Below are 20,450 nucleotides of genomic sequence, written 5' to 3' on the forward strand. Positions count from 1 at the left end.
AGCGTGCCTGTTCGCATCCACTCCAAACAGATGAACAGTGGGTTTGGTAGGGGAGGCCTTCTCTGTTATGAATATGGATGACCAATTGTAAATGTTATCTTCCAAACATTCTTGAGTGCAGTTTCTGTGGTTGTTCCATGTTAGCAATCAGCTGCACAGCAAGTTTTCTAATTGAAAAAGTGTACCTCTATTGACCATTTAGGACATAGGTTTCCTGCAGTGAGTTTCAATGGTATTCAGCCTCAGCAGTGGAGGTGGAGCTGTCTTGGCAGTAGTGGAATTGTTACAGGTTTGGTGGCACAGTCACCATCAAGGTGGGACACTGCCAAAAAACCGTATCATTGAAGTAGGCAGCAGTTCTAGAACTCTTTTGGGCTAAAGTAACTGCTTGAGCACTTCACACGCAGATCACACCACAAAGGGTCATACATGCTGCAGGAATGCACGTGGGGAGAAACAGCTGATGCAGAACGTCTTAGTCATAGTACTGGTAATGCTGAGGCAGTTGCAGTGCTGTCATCCTAGCAATGTACCAACAGTGTCTGTTCCCCACCCCACCGATTCTGCACAGATGTTTAGAGGATTGTCCTGGGATCGTCACAAAAGTTTATCTGCTTTGACGACATCCATTTCTCATCCCCAATGTGAGCCAACGATCCGACATCCCATCATACCATTCTTTGTAGTCTGTGTATCATTCAGTCAATATGAGGCTATGAAGGATGATTTAGTAGGTTAAAGGTAAACAAGGCTGGTGATGATGAATGATCCGTGTTCGCAGAGTGTGTTGTTTTTTGTTTATGTTCGGATTCAAGACTGTCGTACATACATGTATACATTACTTTCGCCAGTCTACTATAATTGGGGAAATATAATCAACACAATAACAAAATGGAGGGTATTAATTGGTAATTATTTTGTGGCCTGGATTAATCTTTCTGCTAACCACTGACCATTTTGCTACCATCACCATGCCAAGTTTTATTCCCATGAACCTTCTTTGGAGGAGATTCCTACAGATTCAGGCCAAGCTGCATCAAAATAATTGAGCTGTCAGCGCCATCGCTGTGTTCTACATTCATGATTAAGTATTCGTGTGATACAAAGATGGTAATTCCTAAAAACAATAAATTTAAATCCTATTTACAGACTGATAATAAAGACCTGCAGCAGTTGTAGATTAATATCCAGATAAATCAATTCGGTTAAATTCTCCTAAGCAGCGCCGAAATATCAACTGCCTCCAAGCTGTAATTTTCTTTGTAAGGGAGAAACCTGGTGTTAGTGGTTTTGCTGGACAATACATCTCACAAAGGTTACTAGACACTTTCCCACTGCAGAACCATCGAAGGAGCTACGCATCATTAAAGTGTAACTGGTTGGCATTTGTGCTTGGGTGATGAATCTCTCTGGGTCAAGAGCAAATTAGTATGCTATTGCCTTCAACCTGGTATATTTATATTGCAGAGTTCCAGAATGTATAATACAGAAAGCGATGAGAGAGAGATAAATGAGCCCACCCAGATTCAAATGCGAGGATCCAACTTTCAGAAGCAGTTTTGCAATTAATAAACAGAATCTTATTGGTGAGCCAATGTTATTTTATAACAAAAACTTCGACAGCCAGCCGACACATGTTTCGGCCCTTAAGTGATTATGAACCTGGGGCGTTCTGTAGACCTGATGATCAGGATTTAACCCGGGACCGATGTGAGACAGACTGCCTTTTCATATAGATACACTTATGACTGGTAACCTGTATAACCTGCACCAACTAAAAATGGACATACATTTCTTACTGCATCTAGTGCCTTGAGAAATCCACAGGTTAATAACCATTTAGGGGGCGAAGCACGTGTTTGACCATTGGAGCAATTCATGATACAGAAAGCTATTCTTCCAACTTCAATGTATGCCTTCCTAAACATTTTATTTCCATTTTAAGATTTCCAGCTGCTGTATTAGCGAATGCTGCTGTAAAGCACTGTGCAAACTGCTTTGAAAATCAAGATGTCAAGTGATCAATAGAGAAGGGAACTCAAGATTTTCTCCCTCGAGAATTATGCCTGTAGCCCAGTTTTCGAGATCAATAGAAATGCACAAAGTCGTTAAAACATTGTGAGATTGATTGTGGTTTAAAACTGTGTTCAAGCGTTTAGTAGAAAGTGGCAGATGCCCACTAGTGTGCTTCCAAAATCATTGGCATGCTGAACAGGATTAATCGACACCAGAGCACAATAACCTTCAGATAGACTTTTGATTAAGTTACAAGGCATCAAAATCAATGTCCCCCAAAAACATTTGAGGTCTACCAAACAGACACACCAGGGTTCCAGAAACTAGTGTGAACAACAAAATGAGAAAAAAAATTATCAGTCTTCTAAATATTTGGTACACAGCAGTGTATCTAGTCTCTCTACACTCGTCTAGGCCCCCCCTCGCATTTGACTGATCTGTAGTAGAACAAAATTATGAAACCATATTACTCCCAAAAGAGAGGTTTTCTAGTATCCATGTATTCCTTTCGTCCCTCAAACCCATGTTAAGTTTGTCTGGGTCCAGTTTTCTGTACGAGGGGGCTATTGATTAAGAAGTTTATAAAGTGTATTATGAAGGTAACATCGAAAAAAATCTGAACGCCCAGAGTGCTCTGAAATTCCACAAACCACCTTCATAACAGCTACACAACCTGACATGACCCAAATGCTGACGATCTAGTTTGAAAACTCAGTAGCATTTGCAAATTCGGGAAGATGATCTGGATCATCCCTTGAAACTCCTAGTAGAGTTGGAAACCAGGCTTGCATTTGCCAAACTTTGCCACAGTGCAGTTGTTGTGCAGCATGGTTAAAGGTGAAAAAAGAAAACAAAAATGGTGATAAGGCGCAGACAGTATTGACCACGTCTTAGCGCATGTCTTTTTTTTTTTAATCTTTCAGTCGTGCTGCACAGTAGCTGAGCTGCTATACAACATTGCTAAAAGAAACATTGACAAAGCTAATAGATTTTGCATAGGACCTTAGACCTATTGACTTTGGCAATGCTTGTTTTTCTTGACCACAGATTCTGGACGACAGGCTTCTGCTGCCAATGACACCTTGCAGGAACAATCAAATATGTAATACAACTATAACAAAAATCTTAACAAGTTAGTGTGGACAATGTCCTACCACTCGCTCTCAGAAGGACCACTCAAAATGCCTCAATCAAGCACCAACAGCCTCTAAACCTGGCTTGACATTCTGGTTGCATCATGGGTGGTGGAATATCTCTGGTAAATGGCTTTGCTTAAAATGCCTGCCTCACTGCGACCTCGGACTCTGAAGAACTAGTCAAGGACAGCTATGTCCTAATAAATCATGTTCTTGCTCTGCAAAGGTCCTAAAAACAGTTGCTCAGCCAGCTTCATCAACATGTATGTAGACAATACCGTCTTGAGAAGGGAAGAATGTTCTTACAAGCTAATGTCTCCTAGAGTGATGCTTTGTTTCAGTTTCTAGTCAGCTTTTCAAGAGCCTCATTTCTCCAGAGGGTCATATGTGATGAACAGATTGCTTATTAACAGTGTTCATTCTCTTGAGCCATTTCTCTCATTGCATTCCTCATTATGAGTATGTCATCCTAGAGGTGGGCCTAAGGGCCTCTCCTACAGAAACACAATTTTTCATTTTTTTCTCCATTCTTTTTAAATTTATTTTGGTAGATCTTCATCCTCTCAACATGAAAACATCCTGAACGCATCATTGGTTTTCAAGCCAGCTACTCCCAGAACACTTCCATGAGAGGACTCCAAGTAATCTGATGAATTTGGAAGCTTTGACCAAGGAAGGATACTGGTTAGTTGTCTGGACATTTTTACCTCATCCTGCCTGCTCACCACAGTCCATTCCACAGTAGGACATACCAAAGTGCTAAAGTTGCTAAATAGCAACTGATTTGTCGAGAGTTGCAGCTCAATAGAGTACTGCAATGCACCTGTGTTTATTGGGAGAACTCCAGGTACGTCTGGACTCCTCTGTTGACAGAGAAATTATCCCAAAAGTCCTTGGATGAGAGGCTGTGACAGTTTCATTGGTCGAGTGAATGGATGTAGGAATGGCTCATGTTGATTCACAACAACGTTCTGCAAGTCCATCCCCAAACACTACCTTCCTCCTGGTAGAGCGAACTACAGCAAGGGAAAAGGCTGCCTGCCACCTTGTAAGTAGTCTGAAATACCCTCTGACCATCCTGCAACTAGTTGCTCCAGGTTGTGGTTTTTGCAACACGTGGCAAAAAGATATGTTGTCTTGTGAATGAAATATATAGCACTCTATAAAGAGCCTATGACCGTCCATTGTTTAGAAGTGGGGCTTAACCTCAGAGAATTGATTTAGAAATAATGTCTGGGCCTAGAAAAAAAGAGCAGACCAACATATGTGAGGACCGCCCTGATTGGAGAACAATGTGATCTGTTAGAAGTCTAAGCCAGGGCTTAATGTCCAAGAGGTCTCCCAGCTCTCCAATAGGATGGGTGGACTTTGTGTGCCACCAAAAATGCTTGCCAATGTTAAATTGCAAAATGCCTGTTACACAGAGGGCAAGGTGGAATAGAAGAATGAATATCAGGTCTCTTGAAATCAAAACCGCATAATCTAAAGGCCAACCCCTTCATCTGTATTACACTACACTATGGCACCTAGCATCGCCCACCGGCCTCTGAGAGTGAAACGGACAGCTCTATCAAAAATCTCATAGGAAATCTAAAATATAGGAAGTGTTGCATGATAAAGGGTGCAGTCCTCTGAACACACAATTTAGAAAAATGCGACCAATCCCGGGCACAAAACGTCAAGGTGGTTGGCTTATAGAGCTCCTTAAAAACACAGAGCTCCCATCTCTGGAACGTGACCTTCTCCGCATCTAGGATGTGAGATAAAGATGCTTAGCTTTGTAGGTAAGAGCTTAGCAACAAACTATTGCAAGAGACTGTCATCTCAGTCATTGACATGTCAATTTGGGGAGATCAGAACTAATAAATCCGCTTTGATTATATTCCTCGTTTGGAGACAATAAGACACTGAGGTGGGAATCAATTTGCTGAGTCAGCCTACGTTTGTATTCTCCATCCCGGTCAGATAAGCTGCCCTGAGAAGGCTCAAGCAAACATTGACCCAAAGACTTACCCTAGGGTTACACAAGTGAATAGGGTACCCAGGGTGCTACATTTGGATTCACTTATCTCCTTGCTACTTGATTGGTTGCCCTACCAGAGCACTTTCTCTTGGATCATCGGAGCCAAGGTAAAAACTGGGCCGTGATTTTCCCCAAGCTCATTCCAGTTGGAGATCATAAATGCCTCTGCCCTGGACGATTACTGCTTTAGGGAGCGCCCCTGATCCCGGCTACTGGTAGCGATGATGAGCTGAAGGGGCTTACGAGATCCCTGCTACAGAGTTAATTGCAGCAATTACCGTTCCAACTATGCCTGATGTCTCATGCTCCTGATAGGTGGTGAGGGGGTGCGGTATAGAATATGTAGAACACGGGGCTTTAGATGGAGGTTTGCCCACTGCTCCAGTGTTTAACATGCTGTGAAGTAATCATCGAATCAGCAAAGGAAGAAGCCTGCATAAGCAGAGGGAAGAGCCTGTGGTAGGGCAGGCCAAATGGCGTGACAGCCAACTGAAAGCGAAGGAAAGAAGAACATGTGTTAGATGAATGTGCAGATGTGTGTCTTCATCGTATCTCATGCATGGCCAAGAAGTTCGCTGGGTGAGTCAAAGTGAAACCTACTGGAGGGTTTTCTATTTCATTAACCTGTTCACCTCATAGACCCTCACTCACTTGAAGTAATTTAATGCATTCAGCACACGGAATGGAATGGAGTATGCTTCTGCGCCCTTTTGGCATCCAAGTCATCGGTACAAAGTTGTCAACATGACTGAAGTCTTCAGCATCAGGATGCAGTGGTTCCTGTCCGGAGGTGGAAGAAAACCAGAGTCCTGCGGTCGTCCTTAACGATCTGTGACAGCAATATCTCGGAGGTTATGCCCTCCTAGGCACTGCTGAAAGGTTGTAGGAACTGGCTGCCCATCTGTTGTAATCTTGGCATATCAGAATTTGCGAGTGGTCAGATGTGTAATGACTGTAGTAGACAGGGGTGAGGGTATGCCAGTGGGCAAGGCCTCCAACCTCAAAAGGGATCTTTCTTCGTCTGGCAGCATTATGACTTGTCCAAGGCGTTTCAATAGTGAATGATGGTTCTTCTTGAGCCTCAGTAACCATAGATAGCGACCTTCACATTTTCTCCTCTTTTTCTTCCCCCAGGAGGTGCCTACACAACGGCCTTTCCAGTTATAGGAAGGTGCCTGGCCGGCTCCCTCTGCTTCCATCGGTGCATCCATAGCTGACCGAGTGCGCTACCAGATACCCGGATCCTGCTGCTTCTGTGCTAAGGCTGTCGATCGCGAGTTGGAAACGATCCCGTCCGCTCTTTCATGATTGTCAGAAGAGTGGTTAAATGCTATGGGACTGATTCACTGCGTGAAGACGTCCTACGTGAGTTCTGCTTCGTGCACTCATGAGTCCCATTGTGAATCGCCCCTCGAAATTTCCAACCTCCTGTTGGTTTAAAATGCAAAGACGACCCCGTCTATTCTGTTTGTACTAAATGCATGTGAATGTTCCCATTTTAAATGAAATTTGCAACTCCCCATCAGTGCACGTGCAAAAGGATAAGTTCGTTTTATGTTTATTAAGTGTATATGAACATTCCCTTTTGAGGGCAATTCGCAAAGTGCATTAAGTAGTGCTTTGGGAGTACTACAAGTATTCATGAATGTGGTTCAGCCTCTGTGTGTGGGATCTTCAGCAGGTGGGGTGATCTAGGTGACATGAGTCCAGCAAAATGTGCTGTCTTTGTATCTGCATCCTTGGCTTCTGCCAGAGAAGCATTGTCTATTGAACCATGTACAGAAATTAGAGCTCTCAAGGAAGGGGTCAGTCTTCACCACCGGTGGGAATTCAACCTCAAAAAGTTCTGGTGGGTGCCACCGGTTCAGCAAGCATGGGCAGTGTTGGCTTATCCACTCCCACTCACACTCACACAGAAGAACCTTTGCACTCTGCGTATTGCACAGGTACGCTATCATTAGCCAGAGGCTCACTGGTCAACATGTTTCACACCGTTGCCATCCAGATGGATCGAGCAGCGTTTAATCAGGACCAAAAAAGAAAATGTACCTAATTTTTACTCCTCAAGCAAAAACAGTTGTGCTGTCAATTTGTATAAATGTGGATATGACTTACAAACATAGGTTAATTCCCTAATTTTGACGACCTGGAAGAAAGACAAAAAGGAGGTATAAAAAAAAAATGTACTCAACACAAACACAAAACATAATGTGCCAAGAGCAACTGGTATTTGCATGCATCGACTCCGTGAGTGAACATAGTGTTCTGACCATCAAAACTCGTGCTGCAATGCTTCAAAGAAACTGAGATGTGGCACTAACGAACAAACAAAATCGTACCCTCCAAAAGTAAGGAAAGGGCCCCTTAGGATTTCGTGAGCTGTTGGACTGCTGCAGACCTTTGAAATATACATATATATAAAAAGCTAACCTTCACCAGAACATGCTTATGATAAAAAGAATCAAGGTGAACTCGAGCTGTATGCATGTCGGCCCATGACAATGTTGTCTATACTCAAAACCATACCTAGTTCTAGTAGGCTGTGCAGAAGACTGAGCCTGTGTAATTTCATAGGGAGTAAGACAGCTGATGATGGATTAACTTCAAATGTGGTGTCTGACGTGGATGTCAAAACATGCATTGGTGTTGGGAGAGGTTTCAGCATATGATGTGTAAGGCAGGATACTCAGAGAGCAGTGAAATATTCAAATAGGAGTCACATTCTGGTCCATTGTTATATTATGGGGACTAAATACTTGAAAAGACTCAGGGTCTCCCTCGTATCATTGTGTTTAGTGCTATCGTTGATGGGGTGAATGGAGCATCCTATCCCCCTTTCATAATTTCAGATTTACCTTATGGTGCTCACACGCCTGGGCCTTATTAAGACTCCGGTGACAGATGGAATGGGTAGTGGGGATATTTCAATTGAGGGTCCTATTGCAACCCCAAAGGCATTAGTAATAGCACTGCTAAAGAATACAGTTCGAAGAGAAATTGTCACTCAGTCATTCCCATTAGCAAAGAAATAACCATTTTCCCTTGTCCCAAAGCTCGTTCGGCGAAACATCAAGCGTTGTATACTGAAAATAAGTAATGAGCCTTACGTGGTAATCAATGGTTTACCAAATGGCTTTTCACAATGCGTCGTCAGTTAATCAGAAAGTAACAGGTGAGGCCTGGGGTGTGCTGGTGTCACGTTAGCAACGTGCTCAGAATGGCAACCCCGCAGTGAGTACACCATACCTTTAAACTGCACCGTTCAGAATGGCTAGAGGCATATATAAATATCTAATACCCTGAAGAAAAGCAAGACAGAAACAGCGTGCTTACTTACTTATTGTTATGTGCATTCTTTCTGGTGAACCTACCCGGTGGCCACGAACCCAGAAGTAGACGGGTGACGCGGTAAATGTCGGTAAACACCCTACATTCTGGAAGGGAGGCCCAGCGTAGCCTTGAAGACGAACAGTATAGAGAGAGTTGTGATAACCACCAACTATATTGGTAAATGAGATGTGATGCACTTGCCATGGATTCAGATCCGACCTTCCCCTCTCTGGAGGCCCAGGAGGTTCAGGTGATTGATCTCCTCCTCCTTACTCGGAAACTGGGGATTTGCAGGCTCTAGAGGACGCAAGTGGGCTTGATATCCCAGATACAATGATAGACCCACTTCTAAGGCCATGAAAAAGGTTGCTGGAGTTGTTTCTTCCTTTGGGAGAACTGAGGTCCAGTATCCTAACAAAATCTCCAGTCAGCCAGAACTTGATCAGAGGTGCTTCTTCCATTCAGCAAAGCTCTGGTAGATTTAAAGAAACATGGACAAAGCTAGCTACAGTTCTGTCAGCCGAGTGGTGGTAAGGTGCTATAGGCCAGCTCCTAGGGACTAGGAATTCCTTTTGGGTCCATCCATTCCCCTAAAAGTTTGGTTGTGCAAGCCTCTGCTGCAACCAAGGTTGAACCCAAGACTCTTCCCTAACCATCCACCTGATAGAGAATCAAATAAATTGAATGTTGTAGGCAAAAAACTAATCTGTCAGGCAGCTTGGCACTGCACTCCCTCAGTGCCACTTGCCTATTAGGACAATGCAAGCATGCTCTGTGGAACATGGCGGCATGGTAGTGTCCAACCTGCCTGCCCAGCCACACGATCATTGCACTGAAGTGAATTGCAATTTTACGGATGCTTCCAAACACATAATCGAGGCAGGGCTAAATATGGCAAACTTTTTGGCCAGGAAGATGGAGTTCTCTTTGGTGCTACACCATCACGTCTGGCTTTGCTTAACATGTTTTTCTGTGGATTTGCAAAATACCCTATTGCATTTGCCCTTTGATAGGCAGTGTCTCGGAGTCAAGGCAGGCACAGCCAAAGGAAATTTGGAGGTTGTAAGAGCAATAGCTAGATACTTGGGACTGTAATCCTTCTCCAAGCAACACCCTTCAGGCCAGCATCCCGACAGCAGCAAAACCTCTTTGTACAGCCGTACGAGGACTAGGGCAGAAGCCACCAAACCCAGCCTCCCTCCCCTTCCTTTCCAGCACCACCAGGGAAGCTGGTGTAGTCCCTCCTGGAAGGAGCACGTACTGCCTGTGTGAGGTTGGGTACCCTCTTTTCTACAGGCCCACAGGGCCATAACGTTGAACAAATGGGTCTTACAAACTGTAGATTTCCATCCAATCCTAGTACTCAGTCTCTTAAAATGTTACCTGCACAAAGAAAAGTTGAAGATGCTGTTCCTCGCTCAGGTATTTTTTGCTGCCGGAAGCGGAAGACTGTATGGTGTGCCTCAAATGGCAAAACGCATGCTTTCACATACCGATCCCGCAGTCACACAGGAGGTTCTTGTGTTTCATGCTAGGGTCCACCAACTCAGTTTACAATTCTGTTTGGGATTACATTGGCACCATGAGTGTTCACAAATGTGATGGCAGTGGTTGGATCAGGCCCATCTCAGTGGATTAGGGATCCCGGAATTCCCGTACCTGGATGACTGGCTGCTCATCCAGATTGACACAGATGGTCTAACACCTCTTGCAGGTAACAATGTCTGCTGTTTGATCTGGGCTTTTCTATCATCATTCCCAAATCTCACTTCGAACCCTCTCAGGGCCACCTGTTCATCAGGGTGATACTGGATACAGCACAGCTCTGAGCCTTCCCTCCTCCACAGAGAATCCGGGACATTAGAGATTTCAGTCCGATATAATAGGTTTCTTTGTTAAGAAGCACTGAGTCTCTGGGCCTAGTTGTACCAGAATGGGTTGCTCCTGGTTGCCAACCATCTGGCCAACTTATTAAAGACCAGGGGCAACAGCCTGAGTCGTCACCATCTTGCCGACCACAAGTGGCTTCTCCACAAAATAACTAATCCAGACAGAAGTGGTTTATGTCATCATCCACAGGAGGTTCTGTTTGCCACTAACAGTGCTCATTGTTCTGTGCACTCCAGTTTGTCACAGGGAGCCTTGGGGAACATGGTTCAATTGATGTGAAAATGTCCACTTCACTACGCTTTTCCTCCCATACCCATGATTCTTTGGGTCCTGAGGAAGAGTCACCAAGACTTGGCCCAAGCAATACTCATTGACCTGGACTATGTGAGAAGGATGTTGTAAACGGACCTACTGCAACTTTCCAATGTCCTCCGCTCTGTCTTCCTCTCAGGGTGGGCCTCCTCTCCCTGTCGGAGGGGAAGGTTCTCATCTCATCCTTGATAGGCATGGTCAAAACCAGAAAAAAATTGAAGTCAAGGCACCAAGATGGCTGCTATAGGGCTCAAGTGAGGTCACCATGACTTGCATTGATTTAGAGCCAGTGTCCCTTACAGCATGGGAGAGCTGTGTTAGAGGTTTCCTGGTCCAGTCGGGCGTCTGGAATATTCAGAGATGAGAAATCTGCAGGTAGAATATTCACTAGAAAGATCATTTTCAAAGTTAAATAACATTTTCTTTACTAGCAAACGTCTAACTGCCCGTTTAAAGAAAGCCAATAGGTCTGGACTTTGCCGACTTTGTTTCGTCTTGGTTTCATAAAATTTTATTGATGTGGGAGCTTCTGGACACTTGCCAATATAAAAAAAAATATTAGATAAAAGCAAAAATATATTTTTTAGTTTAAAAAGCACATATTACAATAGTCGTCCCTGGCTCTTAAGGGAACCTCCTTATGTATGGATGTGGTCCTTGTAAAAGAGCAGAATACTGTTTCTCAGTGAAATTCGCCAGTGGCTGACCCTATTCTGTATGCTGTAATGGACAGAAGAAAATGTGAATGACACAGCAACAGACCAATGTATGAAGAGGGCTGGATGAAAGACCCTACTATAAGTATGTTTATTATGTACATATTTTTTGTAAAATTAAAAGATCTTGGAAAATGCCAGAACAAAAATCTCAAGCGGAGGGAAGAAACAATTTATTTAAAAAATCTGATATCGTCACTTTGAACCCGGATTTCTTATTTTAGTGGGAAAATGGCAGAGTGAAGATGTCTAATGTGATCAGTCATATTCCTCTCTTGGCATTTTCGATTTTCGTTTTTTTGTGATTCCCAGAAGGAGCATTTGATTACAACATATACTATTGCATTGTTTTATATAACTGGATGGAGTGAACTGCCTGAGGGTTGCCACAGAGTTTTAAAATCCTTCTTGAAACGAAGACAAAGTTCTCCTGTACAATTAGAACAAGAGTGTATGTAATTTTCCCAAGGTACATATCACGGTGGGGTATAGTGGGTGTAGCTTCAATTGTACTGAAACTGTTGATTTATGACCGCAACCCACCATTGTTCACAGTGATTCGATTTCCTCTCCTGGTTGGTGGTAGGTTTGCCCCTTTATTGTTTTTGTTTCGTAATTTGATTGATAAGAAGCCTTGCCACATATCTTTGAAAAGCAAAAATGGGGTGCATTCGTCATACAGGGGTGGCATTTAATTTTAACCACAATTCTTGAGTTATTGACGCCGAATTCGATTATAAAGCAGCATGGAAGCACACCTGTGGAAAGGTAAGCTTTCTCTGATGACCAGTAATTACTGAATCGTGTCAGGAGATGACTTGTTGATATGGATCCCAATTACTGTAATGACATGGTGAATTGGAAGACTGCATGTACAAAGAAAGCACTGGGTTTGCATTAAATGCCTGCACCTCTGAACGTTTCAAGCAGCAAATATAGAACAAGCATTTGCAATTCAGTCGGTCTTGTGTTTGATCGAGTTAGAGCTATTAGCGCTGTAAACTAGAGGACGCATGGCAATGCATGTCTCACAACCGCTGCAAATCTCAAGGGGAGGGCAGGCGGTGGTGTGGATGGGGACAGGGTAAATTTACAAACAAATATATATTTTTTTTAAACGGGCACGATCACGCTGTGTAGGAAGGAAAAGGAGTCCAGAAACCATGCTGAAAACATGGAGCCTCGTATGTTTTCAGTAGTTGGCCGGTGCTCTCGAGGAGGGCTAAACACTAGAAAAGGCATGAGGTATGCATGCCTTTCCCAAATGAAATCAAATTAATTTTAAAAGGCATGCCCACGAACCAATGAAAGTGACGGGCGTGACATGGGCGTGGTTAAAAGCCCACAGAGGGATTACAACAGAGGCCAGAGCGCTTGTGCATTCAAACCTAAAATCCAGGTATTACAGAAAGGCAGTATTCCAGAGTACCTTGTTACTGAAAAGAGCTGGTGCTCACCTGTTAAAAACCTTGCTCCCCTGCTGAGTATGGCTAGTACTTTCACTTTCAAAGTTAAGAAGTGAGAGTAATCAGTACCCGTCCATTTAAAGCCCTGGATTTAAGTGCAATCATTGAAAAGTTCACCCTAACAGTTTTCAAATAACCCACAGGGCTTGACTGCAGTCAAAACCTGTAAGGTCTGTAAACAGAGCGGACGCTTTGATTTCAGAGCCTCAAGCATCTACCTTACCACCTGCCTTACCACAGGGATGCCACTGAAATTATAAGTCTGTGCAACATTTCATTTTTCCATTGTGAACCGGTCCCACTTGTTAATAGCAAAGAGTGTCCTCAGTGCGCTGGAGATGGGTGTGATTAGGGTGGTACTCAGACCAGTCGCACGTTCCGCTAGCACAAACCTAGTGGTGATGGCGACCTCTGCAGTGGTCGAGTGGCCCGTTGTGGTTGGGCAGGAGGTCCCCACCGGGGATTCAGACACTCAGTATAATTGGGGTATAGTGAGGCTTTCATTTTCCAACCTAAACCTGAAAATGAGTCGTCCAGACCACAAATTCAGCCTAGCTCAGTCCCCACTCTAGACGCTAAGGGGGTAAAGTGTGAGTTAAACTTTCCCTGAGACTCCCAGTGTACCTGGTGGCTATGATGGCTCTAATCAGTAGGAGAAGGGTGGGTCCAGAGTCTTAAAGGGGGAGGGGCTTCATCGCTTCTACCCAATCCTGGCAGGGTAGGGAGGGCCATACCATTACCTCAGAAGATATGCTGGGCTCCTAGTGTTCTGATACTTCTGTTTTTTTTCAGGCAAGTGGGGAAAGGGGACTGAGAAGGGAATGGGTGGGGAGGTCGGGCAGGTCTGGAATACTCTGATACCGCCTTTTGTCGTTTTCACAGAACAGAAGTTAGCTCCATGTGAACAATCTTAACTCTAAAGGATTTCCAATGAGAGGCAAGTCTCTGACTCCTTCATGTGTGATCAACGGTCAACCCTATGTGTCTATTTGGAGACTCTTGGAAAAGAACAGAACGGGAGGCCAGGAGGCGGGCTATAGGATACATCAGAAATGAGCATTGGCAAAGTCAATAAGTTGCACCTATACAAGAGCTATTGGCTTTGTCAATGTTTTTTGCCATGTTGTACACCAGCATGGCTAAAAATTAGTGGCGTGGAGTGGGGGACTAGAGTGTTGTAGAGTGAATTTGTTGGAATGTCGTAAAGTGGAGTAAAGTGTTGTACAGTTGAATAGAGGGGAGGATAGTTCAGTGGCTGAGAGTGTGATAGTGGAATATGGTGGAGTGGATTGGAGTGTGGTGGATTGAAATGGGATTGGGGTGGATTTGAGTGGGGTGGATTCGAGTGATATGGATGGGGTGGATTGGACTGGGGTGGATTGGATTGGAGAGGGGTGGATTTGATTTATTGGAGTGGATTGGACTGGGGTGGATAGGATTGGGGTGGATTGGGGTGGGCTTGATGGATTGGAGTGGGTTGGATTGGATTCGGATACAGTGGATGGATTGGAGTAGCGTGGTGGATTGGAGTGAGAGAGGTAGAGTGGAATGGGGTGGGGTGAGGTGGTTTGGATTGGGTTGAGGCGAATTGGAGTGGGGTGGATTGTATTGAGCTGGGGTGGATTGGATTAGATTGGAGTGGACTGGATTGAGTGGAATAAATTAGATGGGCTGCATTGGACTGGAATGGGGTGGATTGTATTGGAATGAGTGGATGGATTTGAGTGGGGTGGATTGGAGTGGGTGTGTTGGATTGGGGTGGATTGGACTGAATTGGAGTGGGATGGATTGCATTGAAGTGGGATGGATTGGATTGCAATGAGGTTGGGTGGGCTGGGTGGATTGGAGTGAAGTGGACTGAACTGAGATCGGGTGGGCTATATTTTGGTGGAGTGGGTGGATTGGAGTGGGGTGGTTCGAGTTGAAATGGGGTAGGGTGGATTGGACTGGGGTGAATTAGATTGGCTTGGATTGGACTGGAGTGGGGAATATTGTTTTGGATTGGAGTGGGCCATATTAGAGTGGAACAGGTTGTATTGAAGTGGAGTGGGACAGATTGTTTTGAATTGGAGTGGGGTAGGTTGGAGTGAGACGGATCCAAGTGGGACAGATTATTTTGGATTTGTGTGGGGCAGATTGTGTTGGATTAAAGTATGGCAGACTGGAGTGAGGTGGGTCGGAGTGGAGAAGATTGTTTTGGATTGCAGTGGGCAGACTGTAGTGGTGCGGCCTGTTTTAGATAGGGGCAGATTGTTTTGGACTGGAATGGGGCAGATTGTTTTTTATTGGAGTACAGCTGTTTGGAGTGGGGTAGATGGGAGTGGGGCGTTTTATTTTGGATTTGAGTGGGGCATATTGTTTTTGGATTAGAGGTGGGTGGATTGGAGTGGGGCAGATTAGATTGGAGTAGGTTGGGAGGATTGGGGTGGGTTGGACTAGATTGGGGTGAGTGGCTTGGTTTGGATTGGAGTGGGGTGGGTTGGTGTGGGGATAAAGTTAGGCGGATTGGAGTGGGAGTGGACGGGGTGTACTGCACGAATATGTTAAAACATAATTTTCAAGATCACACATAATAAAGAAATAATATCGCATTGCAATATTTGGAACATGATAATCTTTTGAGAAGAGCGCCCACGAGCAAAAACAAAATAAAACATGAGTGGAAAGTTAGAATTAGGCGGCTTCGCAAATTAAAAGAGAGCTAGCTATATGAAAGAAAATTTTGCAATTTTGTTTGTCATGCTTGGGACGTTTTTGCCTTCTGTTTGCAGTTCACTAGTAGTTAAAAAGATCAAAATAGCATCTTGATTAGGCCTGGAGCAGTGGATGGGCACAGATTAATTTGAATCATTCGGTGCTTGGTCCCTGCGCCACAGAGAGGAACGGAAATGATGGGAAATGATGCCAGGCCTGAAGTGGATGAATTATGGGGTTGTAAAGAAGAGTGGCACACAAGCCAAATGGTAAGCGACAGGCGGGTTCCAAGCCCTTTACTGTACACAACAGTCTTGCAAGCGAGACCCATGCACTAGCGCATGCACTCGCTGACTCGACCCAAAAAATCCCTGAGTAGTGATAGAGAGGCTAAATAAAGAACTTTATAAAATGTTTACTTGTGAACTTGGTGGTCAATTTCTAACATAACCTTTATGAGGAAATAGGTTTGTGTGTTCAACTTATGAAATAAAGCCGAATACATTTCTGTGGTACTGAACATGTCATTGATGTTGCTGACTCACATGCACACCCCAAGTAGCGGCTGATTCCTGTTACGTCACAGAGGATCCTGCTTGGATGGTGCAGAAATAGAATCTAAGTGAGCTGTATGGAAAGTGAATGAAGACCCCTTAAGCGTTTTGAAAAATGAGAAATGCCTGTTCAACTTATGCTTTTTAAGCCAATATGCGTTGGCAGCTTTTCCTGTTGACAGCACCACAAACTTAATCAAAGGTGCCAAAAATGTTTTATTAAGCGGCAAGGTGACTTTCAAGCGCTCCAGGGGATGGTCTGGATCATTTATATTATTTAGAACATTTTATATTCAATCAATCAAACATTTGTAAAGCGTGCTACTCACCCGCTAGGGTCTCAAGGTGCTGATGGGGGGGGAGCATGGGAGAAAGAGATTGCTTCTGCTTGAACAACCAGGTCTTGAGGCGTTTCCTGAAGGTCAGGAGGTCCTGGGTCTGTCGTAGTTGGACGAGGAGGGAGTTCCAGGTCTTGGCAGTGAGGTGGGGAAAGGATCTGCTGCAGCTCGGTGTATGCGAGGGAGGGTGGCGAGAGCGGAGTTGGCGGTTGGGAGTGTGGAAGGCGAGTAGTTCGTTGAGGTAGGCAGGGCCAGCGCTGTGGAGAGCTTTGTGGGTGTGGATGAGGAGTTTGAAGGTGATCCTCTTGTTAATGGGGAGCCAGTGTAGGTCTCTGAGGTGGGCTGAGATGTGGTTGCGGCGTGGGATGTCGAGGATGAGGCGTGCGGAGGCATTCTGTATACATTGCAGTTTTTTCTGGAGCTTGGCCGTGGTTCCGGTGTAGAGAGTGTTGCCGTAGTCCAGTCAGCTGCTGACGAGGGCGTAGGTGACCATCCTTCTTGTTTCGGTGGGGATCCATCTGAAGATCTTGCGGAGCATACGGCGGGTGTTGAAGCAGGAAGATGTGACGGCGTTGACTTGCTGGGTCATGGTGAGCGATGAGTCTAGGATGAAACCTAGATTGCGTGCGTGGTTGGTGGGCGTTGGTGCGGTTCCTAGGGTGGCTGGCCACCAGGAGTCGTCCGATGCGGAGCGGATGAGGATGAGGATCTCTGTCTTGTCTGAGTTCAGTTTAAGGCAGCTCTTCTCCATCCAGTTGGCGATGGCATGTAGTCCGCCGTGGAGGTTGGTTTTGGTGGTGGCGGGGTCCTTGGTGAGTGAGAGGATCAGCTGGGTGTCGTCGGCGTAGGAGACAATGTTGAGGTTGTGGGATGGGACGATGTTGGCGAGTGGTGCCATGTAGATGTTAAAAAGGGTTGGGCTGAGGGAGGATCCTTGGGGAACGCCGCAGATGGTCTTGGTGGCTTCTGAAAGGAAGGGAGGGAGGCAGACTCTATGCGTTCTGCTGGAGAGGAAGGATGTGATCCAGTCCAGGGCCTTGTGGCGGATCCCTGCGTCGTAGAGGCGAGTGCGGAGGGTGTGGTGATAGACGGTGTCGAAGGCAGCCGAGAGATCCAGGAGGATGAGGGCAGCGGTTTCGCCTTTGTCGAGCATGGTCCTGATGTCGTCGGTTGCGGCGATGAGGGCGGTCTCGGTGCTGTGGTTCCTACGGAATCCGGATTGGGAGATGTCCAGCGTGGTGGTGTCCTCCAAGAAGCGGGTCAGTTGGCCGTTGACGATCTTCTCGTTGTCCTTCGCCGGGAAGGACGGAGATGGGCCGGTAGTTCTTGAGATCTCCGGGGTCTGCTTTGGGTTTCTTTAGCAGGGCGTTGACTTCAGCATGCTTCTAACTCTCTGGGAAGGTGGCGGTCTCAAAAGAACTGTTGACGATCATACGGAGTTGAGGGGCGATGATGGGGCTTGCTTTCTTGAAGACATGGTGGGGGCAGGGGTCGGAGGGTGATCCGGAGTGGATGGTGCTCATGGTTTTGATGGGTGTCCTCGTCATTGATGTGGGTCCAGGAGAGCAGGAGGTTGGTGTGGTTGGGTGCGTTGGGGTTAGTGGTGGTCGTGGGTGTCGAGGAGTTGAAGCTGTCGTGGATGTCCATGGTCTTGCAGTGGAAAAAGGTGGCGAGGGAGGCGCAGAGGTCTTGTGAAGGAGGGGGGTCCTGGGGTTGGCGAGTTCCTTGACGATGCTGAAGAGCTCTTTGCTGTTGTGAGCATTGTTGTCGATGCGATCCTTGTAGAAGGATCTCTTGGTGGTCTGGATGAGCTAGTGGTGTTTGCGGATGACTATCTTGAGGGCGGCGTGGTTGCTCTCTGTTTGTTCGTGGCGCCACTTCTCGATTTTTCGGCACTCCCGCTTGGAGGCCTGAAGGTCGGCGGTGAACCAGATAGCCTTAGTGATGGTGCGGTTGTTGGATGGTTTCCTGATTGGGGCGAGGGTGTTGGCACAGTCGTCTGTCCATTGTCTGAGGTTGAGGGCGGCTGTGTTGGGGTCGGTGGTGATGGGCGGCGGGGCACGGGCGAGGGTGGAGATCAGCTGGTCTTCAGTGATCTTGTTCCAGCTGCGGCGGTGGATCTGTTGTGAGTGGTGGTGAGTGGCGGGTTTCTGGAAGGTGAAGTGGACGCAGCGGTGGTCGGTCCAGTGGAGTTCGGTGGTATGGCTGAAGGTGACGTGGCTGCTGGCGGAGAAGATGGGGTCAAGCGTGTGGCCGGCAGAGTGGGTAGGCGTTGTGACAGGTTGTTTGAGACCGAGGTTGGCGATCAGGGCGGTGGAGTTGTTGTCGTTGGCGTTCTCGAGGTGAAAATTCAAGTTGCCGAGGAGAATGTAGTCTGTAGAGGCAAGGGCCTGGGTGCTGATTATGTCGGCGATGGAGTCACTGAACTGTGGCTGGGGCCACTGGGCAGGAAGCCTGTAGACGAGGGTTCCTCTGAGGGTGGTGTTGGCGTTGATGTGAATCTGGAAATGCAAGTGTTCGGCGGCGTCAAGGGTGTCATCGGTGGTGGTCGAGATTCTGACTGTGTTCTTGTGGACTATGGAGATCCCTCCTCCCGGTCTGTTGATGCGGTCTCTGCAGGTGATCCTATAGCCTTCAGGGATGGCTATGACGATGTCGAGTTCCGAGGAGGGGTTCATCCAAGTTTTGGTGAGAAAGGCGACGTCTGAAGAAGATGAGGTGAGTAGGTTGCAGAGTTCAACAGCGTGCTTGTGGATGGAGCGGGTGTTGAGGAGGATGCAGCTGAGGTGTTTGTGTGTGATTCTGGCGTGATGCTTGTGCGCTTGGGGGCAGGTGAAGCTGCAGTTCCGACAGGTGAAGGGTCCGTGGGTGAGCCTCGACGTGGCTTGGAAGCAGGCGGCGGAGCGACCTGTGTTCAGGTCGTGGAGTTCATTGGCATTTTAGCAGCGTCGGGTGGCGTGGGGAACGCTCGGTCCAAGGGGTCTGGCGCTGGGCACGAACCAGGCGTGGATGGGCACAGATGGGCTTGCCTCTGGCGCGCCAGAGGCAATGCCGAAATTGGGAGTGGGAGAGAGGAGCAGCTGGGAGGTGGGAGCAGTGGGCGAATGGAGGCGCGAGGGGGGTGGGGCGGCAGGGATGCAGCAGCAGGAAGGGTGAAAAGAACGGTTTGGAAGAGCCGAAAACGGGCGGAAAGCGAGCGCAAGGCGTAAAAGAGGCTGAAAAATGAGGAAAAACACAGAAAATGGCACAAAAGAAAGATACTAGACAAACACAAAATACTTACGGAAACCCACTAGACACCAAGGATGAGGCGCAGGCGGGTGCCAGCAAGGACCAGCAAGGTTGCCAGCAAGGACCCAACGGGCATCAAAGTACCTCAAAGACGTGGGCATTTCTAACACTATACAAAACTGTGTTTGGGAGTTACCCAGAAATCATAGGGACAGGTTTTACAGTAGTGCTAAAATAAAGAGAGTGTGTGGGGGTGTAGCAGAATTTCAGACTCAATTAATTGGGAATTATTAGGACATAAGTGGAAGGAGTGGTGATGGAAATGGTTGGAGGCTAACATAAATTCAACATATTTTAACTTCCTTGCTGTACTTAAGTATAGCTACATCACGGGAGTTGAAGTTTTCCAAGTTACGCAACTTCCAGGAAACCCTACTAGGTTAGTGATCTGACAGATCAAGTATGACAAATCATCAGGTATTAGAATATTTCATGAGTCCTTCCCTTCAGAAATTACTCATAAAGCCTATGGCCGTTTGGTCTGTATTTTTAAATTTTATGTTGTGTGATGCATAGTTTGACGCAATTTTACCAGTATTTTCTTTTGAGAATCCCCCTTTCTCACCTGTCAAGTCGAATGACCAGTTAATGCATAATGAGTAATCTGTGCCTGAAATAGAATCCTTCCCAACTTTTCCCCAACTATGACATGGCTTTTCTTCCTATATTTGTATAGCTCTAACT

The sequence above is a fragment of the Pleurodeles waltl genome, chromosome 9 (genome assembly GCF_031143425.1).
Source record: "Pleurodeles waltl isolate 20211129_DDA chromosome 9, aPleWal1.hap1.20221129, whole genome shotgun sequence".
Taxonomy (NCBI): Eukaryota; Metazoa; Chordata; class Amphibia; order Caudata; family Salamandridae; genus Pleurodeles; species Pleurodeles waltl.